The sequence below is a fragment of the Mus musculus genome, chromosome 9 (assembly GCF_000001635.26).
Source record: "Mus musculus strain C57BL/6J chromosome 9, GRCm38.p6 C57BL/6J".
Lineage (NCBI taxonomy): Eukaryota > Metazoa > Chordata > Mammalia > Rodentia > Muridae > Mus > Mus musculus.
The window spans coordinates 102283594-102306489 of NC_000075.6; the positions used below are offsets into that span (position 1 = coordinate 102283594).

At 46.6% G+C, this 22896-nt stretch overlaps 1 protein-coding gene, 1 non-coding gene and 1 pseudogene across 3 annotated transcripts in view; all 3 read right to left on the reverse strand.

The window, feature by feature from the left end:
- Positions 1–22896, reverse strand: part of Ephb1 (Eph receptor B1) — a 432566-nt gene that overhangs the window by 361466 nt on the left and 48204 nt on the right. The window lies entirely within an intron of this gene.
- Gm51736 lies at positions 20762–20924 on the reverse strand (annotated as a pseudogene).
- Mir7243 (microRNA 7243) lies at positions 21331–21382 on the reverse strand. Its single transcript, NR_106163.1, has one exon. It is a non-coding gene; the product is annotated as a microRNA 7243 (primary transcript).

Genomic DNA, 22896 nt, shown 5'->3' on the forward strand with positions numbered 1-22896 from the left:
AAGGAGTAGCCCAGATTAAAGGTGTGTTCCTTAAACTCGGAGATTCAATCTTCTGGAATCCATAGCCACTATGGCTCAAGATCTTCAAACCAAGATCCAGATAAGGATCTCCAAGCCTCCAGATAAGGGTCACTGGTGAGCCTTCCAATTCCGAATTGTAGTTCATTCCAAATATTGTCAAGTTGACAACCAGGAATAGCCACTACACCCATTATTGCCGAGATGTAGACTCCCTAAGAAGATTGTTGCCGGGTATTAGAAATCAAATCAATTCAGGATGAAGCTCCAAACCTTCTGGGTGCCTCGAATGTGTCCATTATACTCTAGAAGACTCTTCTCTTGCTGGAGGTAAGGATGTAAATTTGCTCCTAAGCCTGTCTAAATTACAAATCCTAAATTGTATTAGGAAAACAAAGGGTTTGGTGTTGTGGAAGGCTACAGAGGAATCAATAAAAGAATTTGGTGCCCATCCCACCCTGGAGCATGCTTTCTCTCCCACTTCCTTTCCCTTCCCCTTCCTCCTCCTTATCTATCCCCTGTCCTTATACTTTGTGCACAGTCTTCTCTATCACAGCATGGACAGCATTGTGTAGTAATTTCCTCAAAGACAAACATTCCATCATGGTTGCAAGCTCCTTTAGATGCAGGATGTTCTAAGGAGAGGTGAAACACCCCTACAGGAAAAGTTTGTTAAAACAAGGAAGTAAACAACACAACTTCAGGAAGTCCCTGAAACTGACCAGATGTGCTAGGCTTTCCTTTTCTCCAAGCTTGTACTAGTAGTAAGGCCTGCTGAGAGATACACTCTAGGATCAGCTAAACGTCCCTGGGAAAGGCAGATCAGCCAAGCTGACCAACAAAGCTGCCTGAACGAAGCAGAGACCATCCCAGCTGCCTAAAAGAGGCTCAACTAAACTGCCTGGAAGAGATATTCTCCAACCTACTGAACTGTCTGCAGGCTGTGCAGTGAGCTCCAGGTTCTAGTTCTCATGAGCTGTCTCCTATGCTGGCATGGGCTTTTAGAGATTCAGCTCTAAGTCATCTACTCCTGTACTCAACCACTCACCCATATTCCTACAAATAGCCTCAATTAATCTCTGGTTCACCAAATTTGCCTTTGGTGCTGTGGTAGTTTGGATGAAAATAGCTTCCATAGGCTCATAGAGAATGACACTATTAGAAGGTCTAGGCTTGTTGTAAGAGGTATATCACTGGAGGTGGGCTTTTGAACTTCAGAAGCTTAAGCCAGGCCCAGTGTCACTCTCTCTTCCTGCTGCCTGCCAACGCAGATGTAGAACTCTGAGATCTTTCTCCAACATTATGTCTGCCTGAGTGTTACCATGTTTCCCACATAACGATAATGAACTAAATCTCTGAATTTGCAAGAGTTGCTGTGGTCATGGTGTCTCTTCATAGCAATAAAACTCTAATTAAGACAAGTGTTATCCTTACCTTGATCTGTTGTCAGTTCCCTACCTGAGGTGAACAGGCATTTCTGCATGTCTCCCCAGGAACAGTATGACATAGCAGATTATGAAACCAGCATAACTGTAAATTAGTGGCTGGCTTTATTTTAAGAGTTTGTGCTGAAAAGAAAGTTCCAGGTTGTGCATCAAATACCTAGCAATGTCCACTGGTGAGCTGTGGCTAAAACAGGGACCATGTGAGATTTATGAGCTCTCTCCAGCCAGGTCATCCTTTCTTAGCACAGTGTCTTGACTTGATCATGCAGTAGTTACTCATTCTTGTTTTGCTGCACGCTCTCGGGGTACCAGACCCCCTGCTAAACAAGGGATAAATGGGTGTGGTCCCTGCCTCACCGGATTCCCAGTCTAGTACAGAAATAATATTCTTTTACTGTGCCCTGTGATGAGGACACGATGGTAGGTGAAGTATCCAGTAGTCACTCTTTATTTTAATTTATGGAAAGGTGTTGAAGGAGCTTAAGCTGAGAGTGACATGATTACTCATGTAATTGAGTAAATTAGATGTCAAGAAAGCACTGTTCTGGCCACGATATTGTTCCTTGGATTGTCACGCAGCTGGCAGCACCCACTCTAGCTTTGCTTTATTTATTGGGAATCTGTGGTGTGTAATGTGATAGGTTGGCCATAAAAATGTCTAATGGCTACACGTGAAATGGCCATGTCTTTCAGCTTTGCATGAAAATGGCAAATTCTGCTTAATGTTCCCAGACTCTTGTGCAGTCTGATTAATTGTACTAGATCCAAATTGTAAGAAATAGAAGCAGCCATGGAAGAAAGGACTAAGACACTGTTAGTCAAAGGCTTTTCCCTCGCTGGGTAATTCAAGAGGTTCTTAGGAAAGCCTGGTATTCTATTCCACGTTACTATGAAGATATCCCAAGAACCACTGAGTGTGGGATCGATAGTTTGCTAATAGATAGGCAAATCTGTTTTACTGAATCCACCTCCGACCCCATTGAGTTGTTGTGACAGCCCAACCCTCACTCACCGGCATCAAGGGAAGCTCCGAACAGAGTGGACCAAAGCAAAAATAGAAAAGTGTAATAAGACCGGGAAATCATAGAATTTATATGAAAAGGCACCTCCTTCCACAGAACACATGCAGGGAACAAGAGGACAGGAAAGGTAATTTGGCCACCCCATGTTATGTGGAAACACATCATTCAATCCCTCTGGACATTGCTGCTATCAAACATTGCCCTTGGATGCATTAAATATTGGTGAATTAACTCCCCTGAGTGAGTCAGCTGCTCGTCACCACAGTCACACCAACATGCCATGGTCTCGGTGAAGATAGGCCAGGCTCCAGGCCTGCCTCATCTGTCTACTCACAACTGCACTCCCTGCCCCCCACACATGCAACCCCTGATGTGGTGATGATCGTGACTACTGCACACACACACACACACACACACACAAACACACACATACACACACACATACACACACACACCACTCTATACACAATGACTTTAGGGAAGAATGACCCTGAGCCAATAAAGTAAACTTCCCCAAAGGACCCTCTAACTCAGCCTTTAGGAGTAGCACCCAGTGAGTCTGTCTTGAGAGAGCAATATAACTTGGGACAAAGGAATGTTCGAACAAGACAAAAGTGAGCATGAACTTCAACTCCACGTCATACAAGCTTGGGTGACTGTCTTAGTCAGGGTTTCTAATCCTGCACAAACATCATGATCAAGAAGCAAGTTGGGGAGGAAAGAGTTTATTCAGCATACGCTTTCACACTGCTGTTCATCACCAAAGAAAGTTAGGACTGGAACTCAAGCAGGGCAGGAAGCAGGAGCTGATGATACAGAGGGCATGGAGGGATGTTACTTACTGGCTTGCTTTCCCTGGCTTGCTCAGCTTGCTCTCTTATAGAACCCAAGACTACCAGCCCAGGAATGGCACCACCCACAATGGGCCCTCCACCCTTGATTACTAATTGAGAAAATGCCCACAGCTGGATCTCATGGAGGCGTTTCCTCAACTGAGGCTCCTTTCTCTGTGATAACTCCAGCCTGTGTCAAGTTGACACACAAAACCAGCCAGTAACCTTAGGTAAGATGCTTATAAAAGGCAGATAGCTCCTACTTGTTCTCATATAGGTGAAGGGGTAAATGTGACCATGAATTTACTCAGCATTTGCTGGGTGCATACTATGTCCCAGATATAGCTTTTGGACCTAGTTAGAGCAGAAGCCGATAAAGCTATCCCTCAGTGCATGCAGACAGTAGATGGGGGGTGAAGGGGAGACAGCCAACAGGATTTATCACAAATGTGATTTTAAAAAAAAGCAAGACAAAAGGATGGAGAGCAGCAAAAGGTCTCACCCCAACCACAGGGCAGTGGGAGCCATCTTTGTTAATGGTACTAGCAGGGCCTGACTGATGAGGATGCTGCCCCAGGTACACCCACTGAAAAGAGCAGCTCTAAGCATAGGAGTAGTGATTGTCACAGCAGAATACAGCTATACACATGTGGGCCCACCTACAAACAGACACACATGCACACACATACGTGCCCCAGTAGTCATCACAAACAGGAATGACCATGGTCATCAGTGTATGTGGCATCATTATGATGGTGTAACAGGCTAGCATCAAGCACTGACTTGATGTGTCCTTCAGATCTGGCTCCACAATGACAAAGGGTTCTGTGAGCCTCTGAGCTGGCTACCTCTTCCCCAGCTCTATTGCCAGCTTCTGAGGCCACACTTGCCTATCTCCCCAGTCCCTAATCCCAGCCACTCCTCCAGCCCATAGAATCAGCTCAATTAACTCATTTACTGCTCATCCTACGGAAGGAACCCACCTGCCTAAACACAGTGGCACACGTGCAATATAGGAAAGACAGCAGCACTGTTATAAATAAGTGATACCCTCTCGTTAAGCCCGAACTGTAATCATTACCAAGCTCCAAACAGCTTCCCTGCACTGCAGCTGGTTTAAAAGGTCATTAACTGATATTGTTTTAGCAACTAGGTATTTCTACAGCCTCCCTCTGGCCTGTACTTTTCTAATCTCTGCTACATTATTAATCAGAGGCCTTTCTCACCATACGGTAACCCATGGTGAAGAGCTCACAGGATGCTCATCCCAGGATTCCCAAGCTATTAGAGAAGCCAGCGTGCCTGTCTGATGTAATGGACCAAACTGGAGTCAGGAAGAAAAGAGAGAGTGTGGGGTCTCTGCTCTGCCATTCTTGTGCTCTACAAACAAAGCAAGCTATGTAATTCCTGGGAGTCTCCACTTCTACCACTGAACATTAAGAAGACATGGGTACGATGAGGCTGATATGGGATGCTTAGTCCAGAATTCAATGCTTCATACTCTGTTTTCTGCTTACAACTTCATATGTGTTGGATAGCTCTGACCTGGTTTGACTGATTCTTTTGGCTCCTAGTCAACCTGTGCCTGGCTTAGTACATTGCCACAGATGGGGCAGCCTTTAGTGATGCCAGACTCAGTCCCAGATCCAGAAGGAACTACAGTGTCCTGTCTTCCTGGATCACCGAGGAAAGGGGCCAGTGCCCTTCTAGGCTTTCTGATGCACAGACCTTTCAGAATACTCCTTGGTTAACCCCAGGGGGATTTATTCGCTGCTTTGCCTACCACCTGGGTCCAGGTGATGACACCCTCTCCCACCTCTATCCTAATGAAATACACTTTGAGTGGGCAGGCGAGGAGCCATGCTTCCCCATATCACTACACTGGCCCCATAGACTCTGTCCTGAGTATCTTCCTTTCCCACACCAGTTGTCCACAGACTCTGTTCATCTAGTCTGCATTTGGGCTGCACCTTACACCTCTTCGCACTCCTGTTTCTCCCCCAGAGTTCCCTGTTTTCCTGTCCATGCGGACCCAGTTCACTCCCGACGTCTACTGCAATTTCCCAGCTATTAAGAAGCAGCAGGAATTCTCTTATATGAATGTGGCTGATGGATATGCTTTGTCCTCCTAACGCAGTCTATAAACTGTTCAGAACTTATGCCATGGCCCCAGAATCCCTTGCATGTGTGCCACATCAGCTAGGAGGAACACTCACCCAGAGCGAGCTGTGTTTGTGCTCACACCTGTTTGCCAGCTGTGTTTATTAGACATGCTTAGTTAAATATTAATAAGCCGCAGAAGTATGCATGAGAAAAGCAACAGCTATTGTTCCCGTTACAATGCGACGAAGGCTTTGAAAAGATACCGTATTTGAAAGTTGCTAAAAACAAAAATCAGTGTCCCTCTTTGGAAAGGGTGAGACAAAGCTACACGACCATGAACAAATGTCATCAAAAGCCAGCGTATTCTTTTTCATTCAGACAGCTTTAGAGCCTGCAAAGTCTTCCTTTATCATATGCTGCGGTCGTGGGTGTTTTACGTGCCAGAATAGCATCTCTTCAAGCTCTCAGAAAGTCAAAGTGACACATCCATTTGACCCCAGGCAGTGGCTTGGGCTTGGGCCTAAGCATCACCCTCTCTGGAGCCATCTAAGGGTTGTCCCTTGATTATACAAAAACAAAAATTTGCTAGTATTTTCTATTCAATATCACTGGAAAGTTGTGGTTCCAGGAGCCATGGGTTGTCATCTTGGTGGGGTCACATAGAATGTCTTTGGAGAGTGGCATCAGCTCAGAAAGCTCAGCCAAAGAGGCAGAGAGAGAATCGTGGCACTACCTTGTCTTCCTGGCCTGTCATCAATCATACTGTTTATTCAAGTCAGGCTGGATCTGATTTCCATCACCCACCTGGCTCCCTTTTAGTCCTGCTTTCTAGATGATCCTCTTCTTCTTCCTCCTCCTCCTGCTCCTCCTCCTCTTCTTCCTCCTCCTTACCCTTCTTCTTCCCCTCTTCTTCGTTCCCCTTCATCATCATCATCATCGTAGCTGACACCATACTATCTAATCCATTTTATCAACCCTTTGAGGCAAGATCCACTGTGAGAAAGAAAACCCAGTAACCAGGAAGAGAGGTAGATGCATTAAGTGGTTTGCTTAAAGCCACCCAATTTCTAAGAGGCAGGGTAGAATTTGAACCTAGCTTCTTATCCCTGGAGGAAGCATTTATCGCACCATGCAGGCCCATAGCTCCAAGTACACAGAGAGGCTTCTCAGTAGCACGAGACACCTGTGGGCGCCACATGACAGTGAGGCACACTCTGTAGAATCATTATTCTCCCACCAGGAAGTCCCTTTTGTGCCTTGTACAAACATCGACTATTATATAAGCCACTCGTGTACCACATCCAAGCATTTACCAGCCTAGGTTTAGAGCTATTTAGAAAACAACACAAAACTAGAGATGTGTTTTGCTGCCATTTGTAGTCCCAGAAGCTGGCACACAGCACATGCTCAGTAAAGAACTATGGTGCAGAAGGAAGCAAGTCAGACCCACGCTCAGTCCCCAAGAATGTTCCGTTTCTCGTAGACTCTCCCTGGGCTGTTTGGAGAACGAGGGATCCCCAACCTCAGCGTAAAGACTAGACCTCTCCCTCATCTCTCTCTTCAGCGTTACCCCATATCCTTCCTTGGATGTTATAGGTACAGCACTAGGAGGCAGAAATTCCCCAATTACTCTATCAGTGGGTAAGGAAGGCACTGTCCATTTGATGGGCATGCTTCCTCCTGCTCTATGATCCAAACAGCTGAGCCCCAAGCACTGGCAATTAACTGATGAAAGATGGCAAGTCCCCTCTCTGTTATACTTCTTAAGTTAAAACATAACTCTTTGTTAAAGCAGCCAAGACTGAGATCCTAAGTGGAATTAATCATGTCCACATTCAAAAATCTGATACATAATTTAAGAGCAAGAGGCAAAAGAAAGATAAGAACTTAAGGACAATTGGGTATCTTTTCATTAAACCTTAACTCATCCATCAACAGCTCGTCTAATCCTAGTCTCCCACCCTGACTGAAGCCCAGCCTGCCTCCAGACTCCCCTGAGCTCTACCTCGAAGATAAGAGCTATACTTGGGGTCTGGAAAATACATTCTCTGCAGGCTGCAATTCTTGCTCATTTCCCTTTCCAGAACAAGCTGAAGTCACTCTTGGTGACAGAATCCAAGATGAGAGGGCTTCAACCCTCAGAAGCCAGAGAGACAAGCCTGCCCCCCCAATCCATGTCCCACCAAGCACAGTGAGCATCCCAGAAGAGCTGGACCTTTGCCACCAGCATCCTCAACTTTCTCTGTAGAGTGGGTCTATTTATTCCTTCACGCCAGTGACTCATCATGTCTCACCTATGAAACTTAAATCTTGAATTTCAGAGCTAAGCTTATGTTTAACTTCTGGGGAGGTGGGGGGGGCGGGGGCAGAGGTCTGAAGGAGACATAGAAGAGTCACCATGATGGCAATGAGTCATATGTGAATGCACCATCTTCATCTCATTGGGTAGGTTTGCCAAGAATCCTTCCATCATACCTCAGAGGGTTGACGTTTCTGGCTTGGATAAATAGATGCATAGCTCCAGCAGGCATTAATCAGCAAGAAGTATTTGGGGAAAAGGAATTAAGATCTGTGGTCACTAATTAAAGGTTGTTTGTTTAGAAGGGATGTGTTCAACAGAAGATTAAGCCCAAACCTAAAGAATAAGAAACATCTCAGAGGTGTATGGCCCTGTCCCCTCTTCACGATACTTATAATTCAACAAGCATCCACCATTCTCCACAGAAAGAATTAGTCTAGGAAACTAATGATATGGTGGACCTGGGGCTTGTTGCCACAGGCTGACCAGCTAGGATTCGAACTTGAAAATGGGTTAGGGATAGAGGTGGCTCAGATGGGTTCACACCAGTTCTCAGATTCCTGTTTGCTAAAAGCCTTCTGAAGCTTTTGTCTCGCCCTTCCATTCTGATGGGGTTGACTGAAGGATAGAAGCTGAATCCAGAGGACTTGTCCTTTGGGCCTTTCTATTCCTAATGTATGAAAAAATAGGGCTGAGTCTATCAGTGATTCTCTGTCTAGAGGGTCAGAGAGGTCTATTCTCTACACATTGATGCCTGTAAATCTCCTAGGTTGTGCTATTAACACTGGTGAAGTACCTAGAAAATGCCATCCTGTGAGGTCCTAAAGAGCTCCTTGCCAGCTGTTTAGAACACACTCTGTGTCGTTAAGAAGCTAAAACATTAGTACATGCATTATTGTAGAGAGATTAGATCTCACCTCTATGCCCAATTCGTCCCAGGCCCCACCTGTGCCCAGTGTCTCCTTGAAACATTTTCTCAGAGGATCTAGAACCACACAGACTTTGACCATAACATATGGACAGCAGATAGCAGCAAGTATGGGACAAGAAAGACGTGGGCTCTGGCTGTGGGCGACTTTCCCGGGCCATGCATTCCCTTAAAAGACTCAAGACATTCATGGTACCACCTAGAGCAGCTACAGCAGTCAACACCCCTCCAATAATGCTCTTTATGTTTGCCACAGGCAACTGCAGATAATAATCTAGCAGGTCTGAAAACAGTTAAATGAGTAGACATTGTCAGATTATTACATGGCATCTAGAAAAAGATGAGATAGGCAAAGCACACAGAGGCACATTCTAGCTGCTGCTCCATCCTAGTCCACCACCCTCTTAGCCATCCCTGGAACTTGGGCATGAGAGCATGAGTATAGATTCCCTGCTCATCCTGCATGCTGACCTGAGGCTGTCCTTGGTTCTGTCAACTCAGGATGCAGCCCATTCTTCTCCCATATGCTACCTGCTCAGAGACAGGTCAGAGGTAGGTCTCCATAAGAAGTATCTCCTCACCCTGTTCCAGACAACCTGGTTAAACTCACTACCTTGATTTAATTGATAGATGTCCTGGTAGTTATTAAAGCACACATCTGGGTTTGTCTGTGATGCTGTTTTCGAAGAGGATTAGGCTGCAAGGACTCTGATCTGATGGAAGAATTAATCCCTGAATGGATTCCTAATTGGGTGGCATGATAAGGAGGTGGTAAAAGCTAAAATCATGGAGCCTTTTTTAGAGGAATTGGTTTCTGCAGGCATGCCCCTCAGAGCCTATTTCTTTCCTTAGCCCCTTCCTATAGTCCTTTTTTTCCTGACTCTTGGCCACCACATGTCAGCACACCCTCCATACCGTGAAGGACTGGTGTCTCTAAAACTGTGAGCCAAAATAAACCACCTGACTTTACATTGTGTTAACCATTCCACCACAGCAGTGAGGAGAGCAGCTAAGACGCCTTCCTTTACACACTGAACAGTGGAACTGTCAATAATCAACCATTCTAACCTTCAAGATGAGCAACTTTCTATGGCTGAACCCAAAACAAGAAAATACAAGTCCTGCGTCTAATTACTCCTCTGAATTATCCAAAAGGGAATGCAGTTAAGACTCTCTTCTGTATCTTACTTGTTTGACTTACTGTATCTTGGCAATCTTTCCAAGCAGGCCACTAAGACCATGCTTCTTCAACAGCCCCAGAGCATTCTTCATTGTGCTGATGTTTCATTGGCTACTAAGCCGGAGTCACGTGGATAGATGTTTGGGCTCTTGACAATCTTTTGCCATTATAAACAATGCTGTGAAGAACTGTCTTGGGCGTCGTTTTGCAAAGGTGTTAGAATATTTGTAAGATAAATTCCTACAAACGGAACACCAGGGGTCAATGGGCAGAGGTTTTTTTTTGTAAATTTGGTTGATTTTATTTTGCCAAGAAGCTCTCATGAAGAGCTGAGCTAATTCACACTGCTGGTGACAGATGAGAGTCCCCAGAATGGTGGTTTGTGTGTGTTCCTCCAGATCCACACTTTGCAGAGCAATGAGTCATAACTGGCCAAGGAATCAAAGTTGTGGGTTATGTTTAGTATTTTCAATGAAATAGGAAAATTTATATGAGAATAAAAGCAGAATAAAAATGTAAAAGATCACACTGATCTGCATATAAAAGCTTAAGTATTATCTGGAGATCTTGTTTTAGAAGTTTGAAATATCTATCTCTCTGTCACACACACACACACACACACACACACACACACACACGTCCAGTATTCACTACATTGTATGAACTATTCATTTACTACAAAATAGCCTTAGAGTGAGATGATTTTGCCACGTGTAGCTAATGTGAGAGCTTTAAGCCCACCAACAGCAGACTGGGCTAGACAAGGCTGCTCAGGGAAATCAGATGTATTAAAGGCAGGTGTTTCCTGGCTGGTATTGTTTCTTGGGTTGGTTGGTTGTCAGATAGGGTTCAGGCTGGACTCAAATTCACTGTGGAATCAAGGCTAAGGATTCCTATCCTCCTGTCTCAGCTTCCTGCATTCAGAGATGACAGGTGTGCCCATGCCCAGGATTAAATGCATTTTTAATCAGTATTTACAAGCTAATCATAGGCTCACTAGGACACAGCCCAGTGTAAGGAAAGAGTATCTGTGTCCTTTACTATAAGCTCTCAGTCAGTAATTTGTGTGTACGCATGGACACAAGTGTGTAGACGTGTAGAGGCCAGGGGACAACCTGTCATTGTTCAGAACTGTCTGCTGTGATTTTTGAGGTAGCAGTTCTCATTGGGTCGTTCACACATTAGGCTGACTGGCTGATGAGCCCAGAACTATGAGTATTCACCAAGCCTGGCGTTTTATATGCATTCTGAGGATTGAACTCAGCTACTTAATGCTTGCAATGCAAACTGTATCCCAAAGTCATGATCAAAGAATTGTGCACCACAGTCTTAGCTCTTAAGCCCCTTGGAGAATCTGAGGAAAGCTATGGAAACCCCAGAGTTTGGTCACATCTTAGATCTCTGACCTCTCGGAGATCCATCCAGAGGTTCCTGGTTTGAGGTGAAAATGCTGAGCCCCTGGGGGACAGATCTGTGGGCTCTTTTCCAGTCCTCTTGACCAAGAAACTGGCAGAGAGCTGATATTCAAAAGACACAAGAGGTGCCAAACAAAGAAGCAGGCCACGTCTGCTCCTGACACATCACCTGCTGCTTTCTGTAGTTCTGGGAGTCTGACTCCTGCTGATATGCTGGTGAGAGAGCAGGAAAAGGCTTTACAGAGAGAAAAGAATCCCTTCCTTCTAGTTCATTGATCTCTCTCTTTCTACATTAAGTCTGAGATTTAGGAGAGGAATGAAAATGGAAGAGAGGGAAAAGAGGAGAGAATGGGAGCAGAGAGAGAAAGGAGGGAAGGAAATAGAAAAGATAAGGCAGAGCAGAGAGGAATGAGAGAAAAAGAGGAGGAGGAAGAAGAGGAAGAGGAGTATGAAGAGGGGGAGGAGAAGGGGGCAGGAGGAGAGGGAGGGGAAGAAGAGGGGAGGAGGGGGAGGAGGAGAAGAGGGAGAGGAAGAAGAGGAAGAGGAGGAGGAAGAAGAGTAGAGAGGTAAAGAGAAAGACAGAGAGAGGGAGGGAGGGAGGGAGGGAGGGAGGGAGGGAGGGAGGGAGGGAGGGAGGGAGCCTTCCAGAGGTCTGCCCCAGCAGCCAGCAGTGACAGCCTGCTCCTCAGAACCTGCTGCAAAGCAGACTGTTAAGTCTCTGAAATCCCAGGAGCAATTTCCCTTTTACCTCCTTCCTTTTTCCCGTCTGCTCCTGGTGGTGCTTGCAGCCGCTTAAAAGCACCAAGGAGTTTAGAACACAAAGGTGCACACAGACCCAGTGATTTTCTCTGAAGAACTCAGTTTATGCAGTAAGCTAGGGAGGCCCTGGCCCCAGCCTCCCTGGGTGAAGTGCTAATAGGCCACAGCAGGGGCTCTTCCACACACTGACCCTTTCCCTGGTCAAGACAGAACTAAGGGAGTGAAATGTATCATTTTAAAGTTGATGAGCTGATGGTTAGTTTTGGAAATGTTTTGAGGTCAATGTAAAAAGAAGTAAAAGTCAATTGCTACCCTTGAAAACAGGATGCTTACAAGGAGAAACAGCTGGAAACCAGTCCTGCCTATTAATGAAATCCTCTTCTGTCCACAGAAACTGGGGTGGCTGTGCAGGTATGTAAGTAGATACATTCTTGTTTGAAGCAAGCCAAGGGAAGCCAGTAGGCAGACAGGAGAGGAAACAGAAAACTAGTCTTTATAAAGGGGCCTTGGATAGAGGAATGACAAGAGGCAGCTTGAAAGTAATACACACACACACACACACACACACACACACATATATATATATATATATATATTCCTGCATTTAAGTTAGCTGGGAGACAGATGAAGATGAGGGAAGACAGGTGGGTGGCCTAGGTAGCATGAGGCTTTGAATGACAGGTCAAAGGTTCTGAGAGTCCAGCTAGGGGGTCCCTGGAGCTAAACCCCACCTAGAATAGTCCAATAATAAACTACATCACCAATAACAGCCCCAAATTCTATCAGGCCAAGGGGAAAGAAAACAGCACCATAAACACTCATGTGGCTTTAAGTCAAGAGACTCTGTGTAGAAGACATGTATGGGACCCACTACAGTACCCAACCCATCCCACCAGGACAGGCCCTGTCATTCACCTGCTGACTGCAGGATCCTTTGGGTTCCAAAATTATGAGCCTCAACTGTGCCAAGAGGGTAAAAGACACAGCAAGAGGCTTGCCTCATTCCCAGGGCTGAGAGACAGCTTCCAGCCTCGATCACTAAGCCCTGCTTCCAGGGTAGCATATCCCACCGGCACACCCAGCCACCCTATGACCAAGACTGGTGCCTCTAGCCCCTGGGCCATATAGGCTGCGGCTTGTGGGGAGCACTTTAATTAGTGCTTTATTTTAATTGATGATATATTTTAATTGGTGCTTCGATTTAATTAAAGTTTTATTCTAATTGAGTGGGTTTTTTTTTTCCTTGCAAGGTTTGAAGAAATGGAAGAATAATAGCTTGTCCAAAAATAAATCTATGACCAAACTGACCAGAACCCCCAGGGGTGCAGAGAAAAACAATGGTTGGAACAGACTGCAGTCTAATCCAGGGTCTTCTGAAGACAGACTCAGGACAGCCCTAGAGCATCCCTGACCTCCTCAGGTACAAGTCAAATGGACCCTTCTGTGGCTCCTCCCCTGCAGTATCACTTCTGTTTCCATGAAACCAGGGTGGGCTTCTCTATGCCCTTGCCCAGTGCTAGGGGCCGAGGGTTTCATCCACGAACCTCACCCTATCCTCATTGCTGGGTCACATGGTCCCCAGGAGAAGGAAAGGCCAAGGCCAGGTTCTGTGGTCCCGTGATTTATACACAGTCTCCTGTCGTCCCCCCCCCCCACTTTCCTCAGCAGGTGGGAGAATTGGAAAGGTGCTGAGATCAGGGACATGGTAAGGTTAAGATAGAGGTTCCTGCAAAGCAGAAACCAGACCCAGGCCTGCCTGGCAGCTGCTAAGTCATATATTCATCCTGCCAACATGAGAACCATTTGCCTCTGCTGACAAGTGCTCTAACTGGAGTTAATATATGCCTGGGCCAAGTGGTCCTGACACAGAGGCTCTGGGTATCTCTATCCAACTCCTAGTCTAAATGGGAATTCTACCCCACTGAATCTTCAGGCAAGGTAGTCACATTGTGTCGAAGTACCCAGTCTTTCCCTTTCTTTCCATGGTTGTCTTAGGCAAGGCAGCCGCACTCAACTGTTGTCTCCTATTATGCTCTGACTCTGGAATATGTCTACAGTGATTTTAGCATCTTTCTGGTCAACTATTTCATTTTTCCTGACCCTAGGTTTGCCCCTGGTCTCTGGGCTTTTAAGGTGACTTTCTGTCTGTACTCCCTGGCATCTGGAGAGCCAGCCCTTCCCTCTCTCTGGCATTCTACCCACTACCCCTCCTTCTCCGAGCACTCCATCCCTAGAATGATCTTCCATCACCAGGAAATTATGAAAGGCCTCACAGGGAAACACATGTGGCTATGTAAACTACACATCAGGCACATTCAAATTAAACGGGGAGCTTTGAGACGCCACCTTCCATCAATGGACTCTGGGTGTGAACATGGACGTCTGGGAGGAACAATGACAAGCAAGACCGATTGTGCCAAACAGCCTTTTTTGGAAAGTGTGAAGAGGGTCTTGTCTTCTGACAGAGTGGTCTGAAGATTCACATAGTCAAAATGTCCCTTGCAATCCCGAGGAAGGGACCATGCTGAATATCAACATGCCATCCTCCCATGTGTCTGACCAGCTCGGGAACAGATGGCCTCTTTCTTTGGCTGGGGACCAATGAAGCAGTTGGTGAATGCCAAGGTGCCAGAGAATACAAAACTATGCATCCTTAACACCAGCGTGGATCGCACTGGATGTGGTGAAAGGCTCCCAAAATGGGGGAGGAGTCCTCTGGGAAAAAGGCTCTGTGTGTGTGTGAGTGTGTGTGTGTTTATGTGTTGGTAGAGAATTCTGATCATTTAAATATGATTATTTTCAACAGCTACAATAAGGTCTTCCTAAAAAATTCATTTCTTCAGAGTTTACACACACACACACACACACACACACACACACACACAAACCAGTATACTTTCTAAACAATTAACTAGACAATGGCCATATATTCAGTTTCAAAAAACAGGGGAATAGTTAAATATTATACAGCCACTTGGTGAACTATTACGAAGCCATCAAAAATGGAATTTGTACAGCAAGGAAATGTTAACAGTAAAATGATGACGAGAAAAACCACTAGATCCTAAGTTACAAAGGCAGATCTGAAAAGCCATAGGCATGGGGCATTTATGCAGTTATGCAGGGAAGTCACACAAAGTGAATATAGTGATTGCATAACCAAAAGCATTATTTTAAACATGGAAAAGAATTGGAAATTAAACACTTGTTAATTGGATGAATGACTGCCCTCAGGCAGGGGGAATTCTAAGCCTTAATGGTGCGGCTGGCAGGCTCCTCGGGACAGAAGGCAAGGTCTCCAGGCTCCGAGGGAAGATGCTATTTATGTCATTCTATGACCAGCCATGGCAGGCTCCAACAGAAGGCTCAGCGAGGCTCAGCCAGAGCCTGGGGAGAGCGGGCTCTATGAAGCAGGATTAGAGGGCAGACCTCCCAGGCAGCCCAAGTCCAGAGTCACTGGGCTCGTATCAGGGTCCAGATGTGCTATCGTTTTGACCGGACTAGAAAAATGCCAAGGTGAGGTCCCTGAAGCCATCTAATTAGCACCACCCCGAAGAAGCTGTGTTAGGAAAGAACTCTTCCCTGCTGGTTAGTGACTACCACATATGGAGACCTAACAGGAAGCAATCAGAGAAGACGCTGTGCCACATGACCCCAGGTCAAAGTCTAAGGCACTGAGCTTCTAGTGCCTGCCAACTGTTGTTGAGAAAAGGGGCAATGAGGAATGGGAAAGAAGGCCAGGGTTTCTCAACCTTCTCCAAGGTGGTAGGACAAGCAGAAGGCCTTCCACACCAGAGAATACCTCTCATTAAACCCTCTTGCCCTTCATGCTCACATCCGTCACCCTGTGGGAAAGGACACCATTGTCTGAGCAGAACTCTCCTAACCGGCAGTGGGACAGAAGCAACTGGAGTCCCACCATAGGGGCTCCCGCTACCCGAGGGAAAGGGGCTTCCAGGAAGACTCTGACAAAGCAATCCAACGCTTGAGAACCAACTGCTTGACTGTCCTGGCTGTTAGCATCTGCCCCACTGACTCAGGTCCCACTCTGTGGTCACCGCCTCCCCTGGATATGCCTCAGTTTCCTCTGAAGCAAGTGAGTAGATCAGAGTATTTCTCTGGGGCTCCTGTCTCCTGCCAGAGCAGACGGGCTCTCCCGTGCCTCTTCCTGGAAGTGGCTTTTGGTTCCTGCTACATCTGCTCCAGGCTCTTTCATCTACTTGAGGACCTTGCTGTGGGCTGCTGATAGAAACAGATTTTAAATCATCCTTTGCCATGTCGAGTGCAAACACACCATCACTCCCGTGCCTAACAGCATCCGCCATCAATGAAAGGCCATATTTAGCAGATGTTCAGCAGTAATTACCTGGACATCAGACACTTTCTCCAACTTTAATTACTCGGCGATGGCAGCCTCCCACACCCTCCCACGTGCCACTTCCAGCTCTCAAACAGACACACACACACACACACACACACAGAGAGAGAGAGAGAGAGAGAGAGAGAGAGAGAGAGAGAGAGTACCATGAACCACTTTCACCAGACAGGAACAGAGACACACTGAGAATCTCAGTAGGGTGGGTTTCTGGAGTGGGGTCATCCTGAAGGTGACAATCACCTGATAATACTGAAAGGGTCACAGTGTCTGCCATAGCTTCCAGGAAAGTACTGTGGTAGTAGTACCCTTCATGAAATCACTTCAGGCCAGGTCAGACCCACGACTTGATACACATTAACAGCCTTCAGAAAGGGTGATATATACAAGAAGTTGCCAACATTGCTTACAATTATGCTGGATTGTGGGCATGCTCCTAATCCTAGCAGACCAGCAACACACAGACTCCCATTATTTAATGGGTCCAAGACAACGGTGGAATTATAATACTGAATTGCATCAGCTTCTCTTGGGCTCTGTTATCGCCTCCCCCCGAGGATGTAACAGCTTTCAGATAGGTATGTGTACAAACGGTGGCTCCCCTAGGTGAGGCTGGAGTGGACATTGTAAACCTTTGCTTCCATCCCATGGCTAGCCAATCCCATTCCTGATCTGCCCGAGCGTACAGCTTCTGTGTCCCTGTACGGAGGCACACACCAAATGGGAAGCTTCACAAGGTAGCCAGTGGGTAGACAGAACTAGTCACTCACTGTGACCCGACACCCTTGGCCAGCCAGTGGCCCATGTATAACCTAGGATGAGACGGTGAATCACACCAACCAGAATTCCTGCCCCTGTGTGACTCACTTCCTGGGAGTACGTGGTCGCTAACGGCGAACGGGACCTTAGATATCAAGGGAGACACACTGAGAGGAACCAGGACCCTGAGAGAAGAAAAGGCTTCTGAGACAAGAAATAGAGCTATCTAGAGGTGCAGGTTCCGAGAGATGAGCATGGATGGGAACTCTGCAATGGTGTGGGCTGCAGAGCCTGCCCTGTAGGTTCCTGCTTGGAACCTGATGCTTCTGAGCCACCCATGGCAAAAATAACCTCCCTCTGCCTTCTGGAGATGCCTCCCTCAGATTCCCCTGGCTACCTGCTAGCCAATCCTAGCTATAGCTCCGCCCCACCCCCCAGTCACATGAGAAGATCTCTCCATGCCCAGGATGCAAAGATGCCGCCTGAATGAGGGCTCCGGAGGATACGGTCCATCTATGCATGTGTTTTATAAAAATTACCATTCTTTTGGTGAGGAGTGCAGCTTTTCTTCTCAGCTTTCACAACCCTCTTGCTCATCAAAAACAGTGCTGTCCCACACAACCCCAGGCAAGCCAAATGAGTCATTAAAGTTTTCAGCCACTCCATTATTATAGGTTTGGGTTTCATTTTCTTTCTGTTTTGTTGTTGACGTTGTTTTGCTTTGTTTTTGTTTGTTTGTTTGGTTGGTTGGTTGGTTGGTTGAGTTTTGTTTGTTTGGTTGGTTGGTTGGTTGGTTTTCTGAGACAAGATCTCACTATGTAAAACTGGCTAGCCTGGAACTCTCTATGTAGATCAGGCTGGCCTCCACTTTCCTCTGACTCCAAAGTGTTGAGACTGAAGGTGTGTGCCACCATGCCCGGTGATCATGGTTTTTTAGTGAAAATCATTGAAACAAAGTATTTCCTTTATCACAGTATGCTAAAGTCTCACAGCTTGAGCAAGTGATTCATATCACGTTGATAGGATGTTTTATTCTTTCTCCATACTAAATCGTCAGTGGATTTTATACCGGCACCTCTCGGCACACTCACCGTGTTTCAAGAGCAGGATGACCGTGTGCGGCGGGAGGCTGCAGTACTCAATAAAGCAAGCCTCAAATTAGATCTCTTTCGCATCAGCCTCCGGCTCTATTGATAGCGGACAAAACCAACTTGTGGAGTTAAAGGCAATTTCATTTCTTCCAGTTTACAGGGAGCTTTTCTGCGGAGTTACTCAGGCTCATTTTGCCCCTGCCACCAGCCTTGCAGTGAAGCCAGGGTGCCAGAAGGACTGAGCCACCTGCTGGTGGGGACAAGGGGACATGAGATTATCTGTTCTTATTCTAACCATATGGGGGTGAGGGGCCCACCCAAGGAAGGTTGTCTGGTCCAGCCTGAGAGGCTGTGTCAGATTCCAATGCCTGCCCTCCACACCACACCCATCCCTGGTACAATCTCCTCCAGACCAGTCCCTGTGCCTGGGCTTCCCAAGCGTCCACATTTGCAGCGTGTCCAATGTCTCAAAGCCCATCGCACACACACACCCCTTGTCCAAAGGAGTGGAGCACAGCCAGAATGCCTGCATTAAGAGAGAGAACCATTTCTTCAAGTACAAAACTAGCCAGTCAGTACCTGGGTTGCAAGGAGCATGCCAGACAGATCCCGGACAAGCCGAGAGAAGCAAACACTCTGAGAGGAGGGAAAACAGCCATGTGAACATGAAAAGCCCGGGAACTCGGACAGGGAAGTGGAGTATACGAAGAAGGTGAGCACCTCGGATCTTCTCAGCCTGAGTCAGCCATTGTCCCTCCCTGACCTTCCCCTCCTGCCTTTGGCCATCCTCCAGAAACTAGAAGAGCTTCCATATCTACATTCTTATGAGGGTCCTGGTGCCATGTGCCATTAGGGAACTGACTACAGGCAGGCCTGTCTCGGGAGCCCGATTTTTCAGCCATTAGTAGCTATATAACCTGAATAACTCACTAGACTTGTTTTCTTCCTCCATTTCACCATCTGGGAAATGGGCACACTAATGTTACAATCCCATAGGGTCACTTTAGGGATACTTGGTACTGGAGTAGAGCTCAGGAATAGAAGTTCCCTGGGGGAAGCAGACACATTTCTAATTCCTTGTTTCTGTTGTCCCTACTCTGCCATCTCCCCCACTGTGGCACCCCTGGTGGGCGGGCCATGGGGAAAGAAACCAGCACGGAGATAGGAGATATGGGGGAGGGTCTGAGCCGTACCTCCTGTTACACCTAGTGAACTCCCTCAAGCTCCAGCCCCACCTGTCACCCAGTGCTATCCGGTTGCATGGAGGTGACTTCTGATATCTCTGTGCAGAGGAGTGGTGAGGAGCCTAGCCGCACACAGTCCTGCCAACATGTAGGTAGCTACCTAAGCATTCGTCTACAGGCTCAGTGGGCACAGTCCCTTCCAGGCTACCTGAGAAAGATCAGTGGGCACCTCTGACCTTCCGGTATGTCTGAAATCTCTTCACAGGTCTGGGAGAAGCTATCCTAAGGAATGTCCCGTCACCTCATCCCAGAACTTTGTTGTCTGTGCTAATGCTACCACGGGAGTTGCCCCCAATCTACATTCCCAGTGTTGGCTGGAAGCCTCCACTTTAAACCTCACATTTCATTTATAATCCATTCTATTCTAGAAGATTTAAGGTAGCTTATAAGGTTTATGAAAAAATTATGCTATGTTAAATAAACAGATTAAAAATATATATATTATATACTGCCAAATTTGAAAAAGTCATTGACCACTATATATAATGTGTTCAGCTTTTTCTGAATATGTGTATTTTCACGTGTACGCGTGTGTGCCCATGGGCATGTGTTGAACACTCGTGTATTATAGGAGAGACAAGCTGTACCAAACTTAACAGGTTGTCGCAAGAAACAGGTGGGGAATTATAATTGACTTCATTTTTTTCTTTACATTTTTCTGTATTTTGTTGCCTTTTTTATAGAGAATCTATATATGTTTTATAATAAGAAAAAAAAAAGCAATGAAAATATCTCCAAAGAAAAATAGTTGAGACCGAAAAAGCTCAACCAAGAGTAAAGACATAAATTGTAAGCCCATGGTGAACCTAAAACAGCTCATTTTCCATGGCCAAGCCACACGCTTGGAGCTCGGTTTTCTAGCCGTCAATAGATAAAGAAAATCTGATCAGTTGCATGGGTCACGGGGTGCACAGGATATAAACAGAACGATTGCTCAGAAAAGCCTGGCTGTTCCTAGTATTAAAGCCTAATGCGACGCCTCCCCTGGGTCCCCACTGAGAGCTCGCTGTGTAATAGGTTGAACACTGTCAGCTCACAGCCCACAGCACCAGGAACCTTGTGGGGCTGCTCTCCCAGCTGCTCTTCAGCACAGGGTGAGGCCATCGCGTCCAGGAGCAGTGTAGGGAAACGCAATCTATCCCTCCTCTCCTCTGTCTCCCTTTCGTTTCGCTCCTGTGTTTTAGTTTGCTTTCCATGGCTGTCATGAACACCAAGATTAAGGGCAACCTAGGGAAGAAAAGGGTTCGTTTCAGCCTAGACTTTCCACCCCATCACTTAGGAAACCCTCAGCAGGAGTTCAAGGAGAAACCTGGCGGCAGGAACTGAAGCACAGACTACAGACTTCTTATCCATGTTTGTTATCCATGACTTTCTCAGTTTGCTTTCTTTCAATTAGCAATAATCGTGCCTCCAATAAACCTCATTGGCTACGATACTGCCACTGCGCATGCGCGAAGCTTCCGGTTTGCTTTCTTGTACAACCCAGGACCACTTGTCCAGGGGTGGCATCACCCACAGAGGGATGGGCCCTCCCATATCAATCATTAGTCAAGAAAATGTCCTGCAGACGGTGCCTACAGGGCAATCTGATGGAGGATTAGTTTTTCTAATCTGAGTTCCCCAGGTGACTCTAACTTGTATCAATTTGACATAAAATCAGCCAGCAACCTCTCTTTTGGCTCTTTGGCTTATTCTTGTTCTCTCCTCGTCTCTCTCCCTCCCTCCTCTCTTTCCCTCATTGCATTCCTTCCTCCCCTCTCTCCTTCTTCCTCCCAGTCCAGTTCCACTCTCTTCCTCCTCAGATGCTCTGGTCAAAGACTTGCAGCACTGACAGAGCCTGACCTCTGACGTAAAGTATGACTGCTGTCAGCTGTTCTGAGTTGCTTTTAGCACTCAGAACAGCTGACAGCAGAATCAGGCCTTGGTTCCAGGTCCTAGACCAGCACCCTCCTCCACTCACCGTTCTTTGTTTCCCTTCTTATCTTTGCCCGATGACCCTCATGACAGTGGCCCTCTGTTAGCTAAAGACAGGGACAGTCATTCTTTGTGTCTGGCAATAAACAATTAGAATGGCTGGATATGCATCTGCCTGGAGGAGACTCTCCCTGTCTTCTCTCTCTTCCTGCCTCTGTTTATCTCTGTGAATATGTTTCTATCTCTTCCCAACTGTTTCTATCATTCTTTCCCTTCTCACTGCCTTTGCCTCTCTCTCTCTCTCTCTCTCTCTCTCTCTCTCTCTCTCTCTCTCTCTCTCCCCCTCTCCCTCTCCCTCTCCCTCTCCCTCTCTCTCTCTCTCTCTTTCTCTCTCTCTCTCTCTCTCCTCTTTTCTCCCCTTCCACATATACACAAATGACCACATACCAAAGTACCTATCCTCCTGTCTTAGAGCAAGCAAAGCTTTCTGGTGCTTTCAGGATGGAAACCTCATCTTGCACAGAGGAAGATGGGTCCTGGAAGTGAGGGTGGGGCTGCAATAGGAAGCAGGAAGTACTGAGAGCACTTGGCCATGGGACTTCTCTTTTTCCAGAAGTTCCTTTCGAGGCCCCAGGTCCCATCCTAGTGAGACAGCTGTTCCTGCCTTAGCTAAGCCATGTCTACCAAACTCCTCTTCTTGGCCCCACCCTCTCACTCCAGTGGACTTACCAATATACCATGCAGAAGATCTCAAATGAAACAGGGGCGGGCAGGAGGGAATGGCTGACCCTCTGCCCTCCTCTCCTGAAGCCCCATATGGTCTTGGCATAAGAGGGCTGTAGAAATCCAATAACATCTTCGGAACCCGTCCAGATTTAACAGAGCCATCTGTGGGAAACATAGCTTGCCAGGGTGGGGTGGCGGGGTGCACTGTGGCTACAGATTGAGGGTCAAGGCACCGTGCCAGAAGGCAGAACTGTAGAAAGGAGGGCACCTTTGAGGTGGACAGAGGTATGAGAATCAGCCAGTAAATTAGCACCACGATAGTGCTGTCTTTCCTGTGGTGACCACTTAAAACATGGAGGAATATGCTCCCAATGTAGTCAAGTGCACAGTGACTGCCAAGGGGGAGGTGGGACAGGTAATCTGAATTTGGATAGACTTTGTGGCTCTGGGGCCCTGCTACTAATCCATTTGGGGGCAGAGATTCAAGATAGACCTGGAGCAAAAGATACTTTAGGATCCAAGGCTCCTCTGAAGTTCCAAAGAAGCCCACTAGGCCTCTAAAGTCTAGTAAGTGACCACAGTACAGCTCTGAGCATGGACAGAGATACCGGAAAGGAAGCATCTTACAATGTGTTTCCCATACCATCCCAATTTTGCCATTTATTTTATTATTTTCAACTAATGCAAATGTCTAACAAAAGGGATTTTATATTTATGCTTTTTTAAAAAGATTTGACAAATGAACAAGACGAGGAGGGGGGAGAGGAAGAAGAGGAAGAGGAGGA